This window comes from Dermacentor silvarum, chromosome 8 (assembly GCF_013339745.2).
Source record: "Dermacentor silvarum isolate Dsil-2018 chromosome 8, BIME_Dsil_1.4, whole genome shotgun sequence".
Lineage (NCBI taxonomy): Eukaryota > Metazoa > Arthropoda > Arachnida > Ixodida > Ixodidae > Dermacentor > Dermacentor silvarum.
Genome location: NC_051161.1, coordinates 58,937,077 through 58,950,994, shown reverse-complemented (window position 1 = coordinate 58,950,994; position 13,918 = coordinate 58,937,077).

Below are 13,918 nucleotides of genomic sequence, written 5' to 3'. Positions count from 1 at the left end.
TTGTCAGACAATCAGTAGAGAAATGGCACTTTAACCTTCCTTCTAGCTTGAGCAGATTTTTTTTTTACATATCTGCGGTTTCTTGTGCTGCTATTATTGTCCAAACTATTATTTAATATTTCAAAGACTGTTCTCGTACATGACCCTCCTGCTATACTCTTGTATACGATTGGCAGTATGTGGAATAACTAGAACTGAAAAAAAAAAACGTTAATCGGCCCTTCCACTCCGTGAAGATGGATAACAAGCGAAGCTGAAGCATGCGACCCCGGTATTTACCACTGGGTTAATCCTGAGGGCGCAAAAAAGTATTTCTCAAATATGACGTTACACACACATTCGGCTGCGACGGAGAGAAGTAGAGACGTCCCTATTCGAACTTGTCTAAATCAATGCTACATTTTTCTGTCTGGCCGCGAACAAAATAACTCGCATGTGATCTCTTCTAATTAGCTCCCAGTGGAATGGTAAGGGCGCTGCCTCTTTTATGAGTGCAGTTTTATATTAGAAGAACAATACAAAATTATTAACAAGATAAACGAGAATCATAGAAAAAGAAGCTGTTATCCATTCTCGGTGTTATAAAACGCAGATGATCTTGTCTTCTGCCCAGACAAACCGAGCATTGACAAAGTTCTATCATTGACTGAAAATTTTGGTATGGCTTCTATTGCCCAGATAAATTGATCAAAAGCTCAGGTCTTTGGTTTGGTTTATTGGGATGTACGCAGACGCACTAAGCTGGTATATAATGGACAACCATGCCACCTAAATATTTTGGTGTTCCTTTTGATGCATATAAGCTTAGTGCCCATTTCTGGCCGGAACATGTACCGGCACATCAACGCCATGCGGATACCTTTACGCCACACCGCCTTTATATATTTGGTGGGGCAGCGGCTTGTAACGTGTTCCTGGCTACAAAAAAAATTTTATGTACTGCAGAAACTTCATTGTGCCTTGACTTATATTCAATGATTTCATAGAATATTCGCTACTTTTGTGTGGTCTTCTACCTGTGAACCTTTGAGACGAGATAATTTCAATGTGCTGGTGCATCTCTTTGTACGACAGATTGTTTGCCGTTTCTTCTTTTTTCAAGATACTTCACACCCATTACTACGGTCATTCATACAAGTTAACTTAATGAATGCTTTACCCAACCTGGTAGTTTCATCCCAATATTCTGAACTACCTTTATGTCATGAAGTGTATTTATTATGCAATGAAGTGTTTTATGTATGAAGTGTATTTCTCTGTACAATTCCTCTTCGTTTTCTGATGAGTTCGATCTTTCGATGTGCGACACAGTGTCCAGAAAACAGCTGTATAAAGGTTTGATATCAATGATTTTCCCATTTCCCCTTTACCGTTCTACATTCTCCAGTTCGCCAGGGCATGACGTACTTCAGCGTGTACGGAAGATAACTTTATCCCCATGTACAAAAACGTTTTTTTTTTTAAGTTACACAGTGAAACATTACCTGTGAAAACTCAATTGGTTGCACAGAAAAGGAATTTTTGTATCCACTGTAAATTGTCGTATTTGCGATGTACCCCATAGTTTAGAGAATTTCTTCGTAAGTTATAAAGATGCGATATTATTTTGAGATGTGCTTCAAAGAACTTTTAAGAAAGACTTCATTTTGAATTAGCATACCATCCGATACTTGATTGCACCCCACGGAGCAGACGTGCCTTTTGATATGTATTTCTTAATTGGACTATATACAGGAAGACACGCATGTTGGACCGAAACGCTGAACCTGTTGTTTCGTCGAAATTTCAGTACGCTGAAATGATTGGTCACTTGAAGGACATGTATGACTTAACAGAGTTTCAACCGGACTGGTACCATATCTCTTGATAAGTTGCTCGTCGTTGGCACTTTTTTAAGTTCTAGTGTACTTTTAGTTTTTGTGTGTGCATGATGTACTCAACGTAATTTATAGGTCGTTTCTAGGCCATTAATACCAGATTTGTTGGCTAGTGCTTCCACATTTCTCGCGTATAATGTTTTTCTCGCATATACATGATGCAATAAACACCATGTAAGAAAAAGAAAAGCGTTGGTTAAGCCCAGTGGGTAAGACCACGGCCGCTGGATAACGAGGTAAGACACTCGGATTCTGAGAGGGAGGTCGTAGGTTCAAAACTCGCTACCATCAACGTTTTTCCTTTCGAATTTTTTTTATACGTGAATTTATTCATAGCGATTACCGAGGCGCAGTTAGAACGCAGGAGAGAGCTTGCGCAGAGAAGGAACACGCGGATGACGCAGGCTTCCGAAAGCGAAAGCGAGGGTGAAGTGGCATTGCGGCGATGCCCTCTCCCCTCATGCAACATCGGGCTCGCCAAAGTGGCAGAAAGTGTACCCTGTCACCCGCTCTGCTCGGTCTAGGAGCGCACGTGACGTGCGTCGCAGCCAATAGAAATTTAAGTGCCGTTTTTCGCTCAGTGGGCCATTTGATGCGCTCGCATCAATAACAACAGAATGAAATGGTTAGCTCGTTTACTTGAGGCTGAAAAAATTACATTGTTTATCTTGTGTGCACAGCAGCAGCAGGAGCAGCAGCAGCAGCAGCGGCTATTTATCGTCTTCACAATAAAACTTTTGCATGGAGAATTTAGTGTCCAAGTACCCAGCCTATAGTTCGACAGTAAAACGCCCCAAAAGAGTTGTAAAAATAATTGACAGTGACCTTCGACCTCCACCTGGACTATCCCGACCCGAAACAACGGTACTTTGCCGATTGTGGCTTGGTGTCGCATTTACAAAGTCGTTTGCTTTCCGCATCGGATGGGAGGATAGTGCGGCGAGTGACCACTGCGGCGACGAGGAAACAATCGAGCACGTACTTTGTCACTGTCCCCAATACAGCGCACATAGGCAGTCACTCGCGACCGCGCTGGCACGTCTTGACGACCGGCCGCTTTCGGAGCAGACAGTCCTGGAACAACGCCCTATACAATCGTCACAGAAGAAGTCAGTCAAGGCACTCTTGAAGTTTTTGCGATCGAGTGGGCTATCTGACAGACTATAGTTCTCACAGACGTTTCCAACCTCCTCTTTTTTTATTCCTTTATTTTTTTGTGTGACTGATTTTTCTCTTCCCTATTCTTTCCGCCTTTCATTTCCCCTTCCCCTTCCCCAAGTGCAGGGTAGCAAACCAGAATATTTTCGGGTTAACCTCCCTGCCTTTCCCACCACGTTTCTCTCTCTCTCTCTTGACAGTGACAACAAGGTTTAGTGCTGCGCTGAAGCTCTTCTCGGAGGATGTTCAACAATTCGTGGGGCCGCCGTGTTGGTGCGATTTTGGACAACTTATGCAGTAGAGCTAAAAAAAGACCTGACAGCCTCCAGGCACCTCGCAACGCTGGCGTGATGAAGATGGCTACCAGCGGCGTTGCAGACACGTTGCTGCTTGATGGTGAACAAAATGAGACGGAAGAAAAACCATCGACATTCGTAGCCGAAAATTTACTGCCCGTTTTGCTAATATCGTTCAATGCACCACGATGTGGCATGACTGCACAACAAGAACGCTAGTGTTAGTGTCCAGAACGCTTACTCTAGTAGAGGTAGGCAGAAGGCAGCTCTGGATTCGCTACTGAGTTGATTCAGTGGAGCGTGGAGGTGCGTTCTTTGAGTTCTGTGTTTCAGATCGCAGCTCTTACGCGCCTGTTCCTGCGGTAAGCGTCGGCGTTGTCCGTCGGCGTAATGGAGTGAACGAGCACAGCGAAAAATGACAGAGCGTAGGCGGAGCGCCGCGGGTGATGAAAGACGGCGATAGCGAAGAGAGCGCGACGAGGAAAGCGGAGGAGGACGATGCAGCGGAACCATAAGACGAAAGCGGAGAAGAACAGTGTAGTGCCGCGCAACACGGGTAATGACCGCTACATGTTGGCGCCAGAGTAGTGGGCCGTCTTCAGTTTACCGATGGCATGCAGCGTCCACGATACCATAAATGGAAACAAGGGCGTTGCTAGGCGACGCGCGGTCACCTCATCGCCAGGTGAAGTTTTTTGTTCGCACTACGCGGCCTAACCAAGAGCTCATTAAACAGCTCCGCTGTTAAAAAATAGAACCAGAAAAACTCCAGGACGCCCCACCATCGGTATGATGCGCGCGTCTCGCGTTTGACGGCCTGCTCAATGGGCTGCTTGTTCGCGCCGTCTGCTTTGTCGGCAGGGGCGCTGATTGCCAAGAGAGATGTGAACATACTAGCCCCTCTAAACAATGATAGCACACAAACTCATCCTTCGACTCTTTAAGCACTCACACAACGCTTCACTGTATATAGATTCCAACTAGTTGGATCTGCTGCATTTTCTTTTATTGCGATAGCAATTATATGGACACTCCAAGCGGATTTCTGCCGTCGCCTTTGCCGTGAGGTTCCGTATAAAGTCCAACGGCGATAAAATCGTCGCCGCGCGCCGTATGCTCTATGTGCGAGTGAAAGTGAACGAGGGTCGCGCGCTTTCACGGGGAGCGAACGCACGGCGGAGAGCAAACGCGACTTCTTCCATCGCGCGAAAGGCCGTTGGGGGATGGGAGGGAGGGAGGGGAGGCGACGTTTAGCTGCGGCACCAAATGCGTATCTTGCGACCGGGCGCTAGGGGAACTGGCGGCTCAATCTCCCACGCGAAAGGAGGAAAGCGGGAAGGCAGCGCGGGAGGGAAGGGTTCCAGCTTCTTCTCTGCAAGCAACTGCGTACTTGTACTATGCGCGGCGCCGGGCGGTCGCGCGCACCGCATCTTGAAAACATTCTGTAACACAGCTCCTACCTTTGTATGCGGTGTGCTTTCGCCGCTCAGTTTCCGTTGAAGCGATAGACTGCACGAACCTTCGCTCGCTACTGCTGGCGCGCTTGCTCACGCCAGCATTTTGACAGCGATTGTGTGCGTATTCAGTGTGATCTATTCATGTTTGCTTGTGCGCACTAGACAGTTTTAGCAGAGCGTTGCTTACGTTCCGCTCCGCTAACATTTTACGCACACCGCTGGCTGCATCAACTGCGTTGATTTCGCTTGTTTGACAAGCGCGTCTTTCAGAGACGCCGGTCACGCGTGCTCAGCGTGGTTCTAAAACGAGAAAGCAACCAGTAGACGCACCCTAACGCTCTGCTCACACGGCTTCGTAGCGGAGCGTGGGCAGCGTTCTTCGTTCCGCTACCGATGTGAGCCTGGTACGCACCCTTATTAGCGTTCCCGCTAGCATTCGGCTGCACGGCTGTGCGCAAATCGGTAGGATACGGCGGTCTGAGCGGAGCAGACCGTGAACGCTCTGCTAAAACTGTATATTGACACCATGCATGTTAATTCAGTTGGTAAGCGCATGGGTCAAACTTTATACAGCTGATAAAACTACTATCCTTACTCCGTATAGCTCGCTACTAATTTGCTATCGCAATTGATGCTTCGCCTTTCGGGAGAAAGTGCGTCATCTTTAATAAAAACAAGCGTTTCATAGAGACACCTAGCTTCTTCTCGCGCATGCTCGCCATATTAAATGTATGCCTAAAGTTGTGTCATTCAAGTATTTGCTCCTGATGGGTGCCGAAATCCGGCGTCAGGCCAAGGAGTGACCAATTTACTCCAAAAAAAACAAGGACACCTAAGCATTTTTTATAAGTTGTGAGTGCGAAAGCATTAATGTCCAATTGAACGCCGCTGAGCGGTCCTTCGAGTTATAAACTCCTCCTGCGCAAGCGGGCCCGTTTTGTTTTGGCCTTACCGAGGCGCAGTTAAAACGCAGGCGAGAGCATGCGCGGCCAAGGAATGCGCGAATAACAGACTTCCGACAGCGAGAGTGCGAGCGACGTGGGGTCGCAGCGATTCCCGCTCCCCTCACGCAATATGCGGCAGCAAGCGAGCCAGCGTCATGAGTGCGCGAGGCGCGCTGGTGACGTGGCGTCGCAACCAATGGGAAGTTTTGCTGCTACATAGACGCCGCCGGATTTTTCGCTCAGTTGACCATTTCATACTTTCGCATCAGAAGTTGGCAGTGTCGCCCGAAGTGCAAAGCGCTGAGAGCGATAGCAAATTTTAGTGTTGCGTTTGAACTACTCGGATGGTCTTCTATGTATACGCGGGTCTACAGGCGGATGTCATGTACGCCAGATGGCGCCAAACTTCTGGCACCCTTAAAGGCTTTAACACGCCTTGTAGGGCCAGTAATGGCGTAGCATAGGCGCTGCTGCGCTACCCGTAAAGAGCGTCTACCATCAATTTACATCACTTTAAGAATGTGAGAGTTATTAACAGCAGAGCTGTTTAAGCCGGCCGTATTGTGTGCCGCCTGCCACTGCGTTGCCTAGCATCCACCTCGAGGAGCGGCGTGTGCTTCGCCTCCGCTCCGTGCCGTGCACATGCTGCCTTGACATGGCACGTTAAGGAGAGGGAAAAAGAGCATGCGCGTGTCGCGCGCTATGCTCGGGAGAGAGAAAGAGAAAACGATAGCGAGAGACATTGCGCGCGTTGTGCGCTATGCTCGGAAGAGAGGAAGAGAAAATGAGAGTGAGGGAGAGAGATAAACAAATTGTAGCAGCACCAATGAGGCAACGCGCAGAGGTGCTGCCGACGCCATCGGCGCTTAATAATATTCTCAAGAACAGGCAAGAACATAAAACCTTGCTTGAGGTACTTTGGCAGATTAATAGTATAGCATTTTATTGCGATAGCAATTATATGGACACTCCAAAGCGGATTTCTGCCATCGGCGTCGCCGTCGTCGTCGCCGTCGCCGTGAGGCTCCGTATGACGTCAACGGCGATGAAATCGTCGCCGCGCTCCGGACGCTGTAGGGGCGAGTGAACGGGCGCGAGGGACGCGCGCTTTCACAGGGAGCGAACGCACGTCGAAGAGCAAACGCGCGTTCTGCGCCGTGTTCCTTGAAGGGCTGCAGAATTAAGCGTCTCCTTCCTCCTTTCCATATATAGAGAGCAAACGCGACTTTTTCCGTCGCGCGAAAGGCTGTGGGGGGACGGGAGGGGAGGCGACGTTTAGCTGCGGCACCAAATACGTATTTATATAAAAACGCCGACGGCGTCGACAACAGTTCTGCGCGCTGCTGGTGCTGCTGCATGTCCAAGTTTATACAGCTGATAAAACTGCTATCCTTACTCCGTATAGCTCTCTACTTATTTGCCATCGCAATTGGTGCTTTGCCTTTCAGGTGAAACTGCGACATTTCTTATTTTTAATATACGGCTTACGTAAGCACGTATATATGTGCAACATCACAACGAAAATTCGCCTGTAGTGTCCATATATTTGTTATCGCAATAAAAAAATTCTTGTTCTCAGCGTTTCCAATCTTTTATCGGTTGGGCAACTGTGTCGCAGAAAATCCGGTGTTGGTGTGGGTGTCGGCGGCGTTGACCATTAAAGAAGATTTTAACAGCGAAGCTGTTCTAGCTAACCGTAAAAAGTGGCGCCTGCTGTCGCAAAAGCTCGCCGAGCTATGACGACACTGCGTTGCCTAGCAACCACCTCGCGGAGCGCCGTGTGCCTCGCCTCTTCTCCGTGCCGTGCACATGTTGCTTTGACATGGGACGTTAAGGAGATGGAAGGAGAGCATGCGCGCGGCGCGCGCAATGCTCGGGAGAGGGAAAGAGAAAATGAGAGCTATATAGATAGAAAAACAAATTGTAGCAATGCGGCAACGCGCAGAGCTGCTGCCCACGCCGCCCGCGTTGCCTAGCCGCGCATGCGCCGAAGCAGTAGCGATGACGTCACCTCGCGTTGCCTAGTAATCGCCGGCGCAGGTGCGCGCTCGCTTCACCCGACACAGACACGGCTCCTGCCTGCCTGCCTGCCTGCCTGCCTGCCTGCGTTTGTGGCATGCCAGGAACGCTGTCGCTCGTAGGTGCCAACGCGTCCAGCGCTAGTCACGCGAAATGTCGCAAAAGGGAAGGCACCTCCGAAAATGATCGCTCGAGAATACCTTTCCTACATGCGTAGGTAAGTTAAACCAATTTAAGACCTAGCAGAAACCAAGTTAATACCTAGCAATAGCAGCCAGTAAGACTTGAGGATTGACACTTCCACTGTGCCTAAAAGCTTTGTACGACGGAGAGCAAACCTGCCCGCATTTTTTTATTTAGGCATATGTATATGCCACGCCTTGCTATATGGCATGCGGTATATGAGGGTTATATTGCCACGCCACTCTATCACTCAAGTTGTTCATACCCTGCCTTACGTTCTGGACAAAGTTATTCCTCTGAATTTATAGAATGACAGCTCATAACCAAATCTCATCAAACAAAGCACCGACAGCGCATGCCTTTTATGTTAAATATTCTCAGTCTGAAATATAAAAGTACGAAACAATAACAGAAACATGAAAATGATGCAAAATTTTTGGCGCGGCCGTGCACAACCTCCGGGATCGACCCACGCAAGAGGCCGCGTTTCTGTCAGAAAGCTCGCCTTCGTGCATAGCGTTCGCCACTAGCGTTTCCCGGTAAACATTACTATTACATAATCTGCAGTTGCCGGGAAGCGTGAGAAGCAGTCAGGGATCTTTGAACGTTATCTCGTTCCACTCTCAAAGGCGAAGCTTAAGCGTCCTCCAAGTCTTTTATTCTATATTTCTTTATCTGCGTTATCTTGAGGCATACCATGCACGTGTGTCTAATGAGTAGATCAGGTGATCTAATGAGTAGATCAGGCACCAGTGGTGGCCATGGCTGAAACAGATGCGCACGTGGGGTTCTTCGGACTGCAACACAGTTGGTTAAGCTTTTCTTCGCCACCATGACTTGTCACCGTACGTAATATTTCTTTAGTGCAAGCAACTCAGGTCTTTCCAAAATAACTCGATTCCTTACACCCCTTGAGCCGCCCTTCGCGATAACACGCGCGAAACGCCAAGGATTGATCCTGGACTTTAATAAGTGGCAGTACGTCAGGCAAGCACCGGTTATCATTGGGATGCAGAGCTGGTTCCTTGTGTGACCCTTTCGTCCTCTCCTATAAAGCTAGATGTCCCCGCTTTCAATGTATAGTTTCAGTAAAGCAATCTCACAGTGCTTCGGGGGATTGGAACCCGAGCCCTCCAATAGCTCCAAGCAAAGAATGAACACACATAGCGGCCAAGCTCTTCAAATAAAAAAAATATTACAAAGGCATGATGCAATATACAATTGTAATGCCTACAGTGTGCGGTTGTCAGTTGTCTGACGACCGAAGATCATAGCTTTGAAAATCGTACACACATGAATGGTCATAAGCGCCATAATATCACTCTGGGCGTGTAGGACGGAGTCCATGAATTCAACTTTCATTTCATGTCTGCGGTACGAGATCATCAATGTTTGCTTGGAAATCAGTAGACATGAGCGAACTTGTCAAAGTCCATGAGATGGGGTTCACTTTGACGTCTACGTTGTGAACATCATCAATATTTGCTCGGAAACATGTCGACATTGTGGAAAACAGCGTCTCACAATATCTGAATATAGGCAACAGCTTATTGCCGAAGTCGTGAGGATCCACAATCACGTCAAACCTTCCAGTGACACCGGGACAGTTTAAAACCTCTATCTTTGCTCTCCCGCACGCTTTCTTGATCAAAATAACTTATTTTCTTCCAATTCTGTGGAGGCGGCTTTTTTATCCCTTAAGCGCAGCATCTGTGAATGCAAGTGAAAGTGATTATTCAATTTGCTACACCTAAGAAAGCCCAAGGCCTTCGTGCCACTCTTGAGGCTGTTCTGGAACACCTGCCTTCAGGCAATGATGCTCACTTTCTCCAATCAGCGAAGAAAATGTGCGGCTGTGCTTTTCCTGGCTAGTTCCCATATGAAAAATATAGGACTACACATTTAGGAAGGCATCTGGGCCCATGCCCACAAACAAGTTTTTATACTAGAACTGCTGGTAATATCTGATGTCAGCCAATCGTCATGTTCCACAAATTATTAGCAAAGGCTGCCGGCTAATGGCAAACAACGTTTCCAAAGGAACGGGTTGGTAAATTCGGCCCCATATACTATCATTGTTAATAAATTGTTGCTTTTCAGTTATGGCTTGCGTTACTCATTTGACAAATCTACTCTACCTACCGAAAGAGGGGTCATCATGGTACCAGAATGTTGTTATATCCCATATTTATTTCGTATAAAATGAAACCTCCGAGGACGAAAGCTCATTCTACGATGTAGGCTTCCGTTTAAAGCCCAAAACCCATCCTAGGCATGTTCTTTGTTTGAAGCAGTCATGCACATTTGCACTTGAATATGGATGAATATTTTAGTGCCCAGGCACTGATAGCTTCAGCTTATGTCAGGGAGACAGGTGACATTTACTGTTCTGGTAGAATGATCCTTTCTTAACTCATCAGATATACGCTGACAGTTTTTTTTCTTTATTTTTGGCACCGTCTGTCTAATTCATTAGCGTCACCCTAGTTACAATTCTTGTCGATCACTATTGTTTCGAATATTGTAATATCATTACTGGACAGGCTTCACTGTTGCCTCATTGTGCGGCCGTTTCGCGGGCACCAGTGACGTAAATTGCCAGCTAAGAGGCTCTAACAAACGGCGCCCTTTCTTTATTTCACCTGAAGGCCACGTAAAGGTCACTGCGCACACGGCCCTTGACAGCTATTACCCGGCGAGGTCAATATCTTGCTGCCGCGGCCTCTGTAGGTCGTTTTGTGAGGGTGTCCGTTCAAGACACCTTGCGGTTGCCCATAGAATCTCGACGTGGAAAGACCACATAAACATTAGCGCCCCAGCATTATTTTATAACATAGGGACACAGACGCACGGAGCCGAAAGCAAAAGATGGAGTCTAGGTACCCGCCACACTAGTTTACTAACTATGAGTTCTGCAGTCCAGCCCGAGGTCACAGGTTTGGTTCCTGACTACGACGGCCGCATTCCAGTGGGGTCGGAATGCAAGAACTTAGATTGAGGTGCACGTGAAGAACCACAGGTGGTTAAAATTCTCCCGAAGCCCACCGTTACGGTGTTTTTCCTAAACCACTTTGCTGTTTCGAGACGTCAGATCCATAATCTTAATTGCTGAATATACTCTAGTGATCCAGGAAGAGACCTGCAAAATGTCTGTAAAGAAAAAAAGAACAGATATTTGAACGCTCATGAATAAAATTATACGGAGCATTCGAGTCAGTCTCGCGCCAAAGTCTGTGCTCGCAGGTTAGGTGGTTCTTGCCTCTCATCAGAAATATAGTCCAAATGGCTATGAAAAGCTGTTACCTAAGGTACCTTCGCGCCGATTTCTAAAATTGCGCGTGCCGATGTTTGGACAGGTGACGGAGACGTGGACCGCGCCGACCCACAGGCGTTTGAATCGGCGGAGCATGCACTCCATCAAGCTGTCGCGCTCGTCACCTTGAGACCGGAATTCGAAACTCTTGGCTTCTGGCAGGCGAGCTCCCCTGTTGCGCGTCTGAACTATTATTGCCTCAGCCGCGATGCACTTTGAGAACAGGTTCTGGCCCACACCCCATTCGACGCCCAATATCCTCGCTGTGCGAGGAGCTGTTGTAAATGCGATGCCAGCAGACAGCGCTCAGGATATCTGTAAAACTGTCACTAGAGCAGAATTAGATGTCCTGTGCGCTTCTTGCTGTCGTCCGATGTCTTTTTCGCGCTAGTTAATGATGCCCCAAGACTGTTACTAGAGATGCGCTGGTGAATACCGGATAAATAAGTGCACTGGTCAAAGGTAATTGGCGCAGTGCAGTAGCTCTCTTCGGATTGAGAGCAACCTTCGTCTCACCTCCTTTTGAGACTGCACTTATAGCGTTCTATTATATTTGCGTTAATTTTGGTGCGTGCCAGGAAACTAAGAGAACGAATGCGCTCTATTGAGACTGTGAGATGATGTTCTAAATAGTTATCCAGCCTACAATTCCCGCTCGACTCAGAGCGCTTGAACGAGCATAGGAAATGTGGCCCTATATATCTTTCGTACACGAGGCTGTGCAGCTTTATACGGGAACTGCTACAACAGTCGGTACTTTGTCCTAAACAATATTGCATGAAAATAATGGATTAACAAGGGTTACTTTTAAGCTAGAACTTGGTGAGGGACTCGGAAGTTTGACAAGGCGTTTTAGACTTCGGCTTCAGTTAAAAGGTTAAGGTCGAGGGGTTTTCTGCTATCGCACTCTTTTTCTAGGAAAAGCACAGATAGATTATGGTCCATCTCGCATCATAATATCGACTTTGAAAATATGCCCTCAACTCTAAAATTTTTAGACTTCCTTTTTTCGGTAGGCGGTGTTTGCTTCTTAAAAGACAGGTACCAAGAAGAACAAGCGTGATATCTCAAGCTGATCGGGGAGGTCTTGAAGAATGCACGCATTTGTCTAATTCATTTTTTTGTGGCATCCTAGGCCACGTTTTCTTTCTGTGTACACGTTGCAGTTAATATTACTTCATGCCTCGTAATATCTCTACGCCCGTCATTGGCGGCATGCTCCTGCCAAACTTAGTAAGCTGAACAGTTTCACAAACCGAAGTCATATTGTAAAATACGTATATGTGATATCTCATAAAGTCGTTTCGGTTTTTGAAACTGTGAAAATGATAGCGGTGAGTCGTTTCAGACAGATGTAAATCTATTACGAAGCGCATGGTATAGGCAGAATGTATGCAGCCAAACTGCTAATGCAAGAAGCGCTAACGTTTACTTCAGCACCCTTGTATCGCGTACGTGGCCACCACTTGTACTCTCCCGTCGCACCACCCACATTGCATCGGCAAATGCGGCACGCCGCACTTCTCGCCTCGGTCACGTTCGAAGGCGCGCACGCAAGCGGCGATAACTGGCACACCGAAGCCGGCCCCCTTGGCTCGGGTCGTCAAGACCGGAAAGCAGGGAGCGGGGTCGAGAACGATGGAGCCCACCGTGCGGTGGTGGCGTGGCCCGTCGACGTGACCGTGAAGGTTGATTGATGAGCGTCACGCGTAATGGTTGCCAGCGGGTCAATTTCTTCTGCCCGTGAGAGTTCGTGAGCCCGGTACTTCTTTTGCTTCCTGGATCGTTTCGTCGTCGCCGTTGTTCGTCCTCGGAAACCTCGTTTGACACACGTACGACCCGCCATTTGGCGCCCGCCGTCCGCTCGCCTCGCAATGCATTTCGCTTTCTGGCGCATTAGAAGAGCGCTTATTAAGAAGTACTGACAATATTTTCGACGGTTCATTTTTTTTTCATTATATGCAGATCAGCAACCTCGAAAACCTAGAAAGAATATTGCCAAGCTTCAGAGTGGCCAAAGTGCTTCGTTGCAATATCTTTTCTACTGCCAGTTTTGGTTCCGTTTCCCAGGAGGCGGCTGTGTGCCGACGTCATGACACGGAAGTTGGTCAGGTAGAAGCTGGACATCCCGTGTCTCTGGCACTTACTCCGGCTCCCTCAGTCACCTCCTATGCTGCTTCCCCTTCTGCTGCTAGCTTAATTTACCTTACAACAAATGATGAGTCGAAAATAGCATGACAGTAGTCTCTTAAGCTCGGGTTCGCGGAACTACAACGAGTATATTCGAGAGAAATCAAGGGAGTCATCAGGAGCACTTTATGCGTCGCCCCTCTGACAAGCGTCGTCTGTGGAAAGAGTAACCGAGACGTTCGGCTGAGGCATTTTGATACTTTGTCTCCTTGAAGCAGTTTCGCTCGCATCTGAGCGTCGGCTTACATGTACTTTAGAAGAAAGGAGTGTTCAGTGAATTCGGTACTACAAAGCTATTTAAAAGGACCTCAAGGCATTGAAGCTTGAATGGGCCGACTCCGATTGTCAAGTGCACAGCAGCCATAATTCGGAAGCTGATTACGCTAGCGTCCTTGTCCGAGTTCATGTTTAGCTTTGCCTGCTAATTTTTTCAGTGGGTCCATGTACTTCAGAACGGAAAAAATATGTAACTCAATTTGAT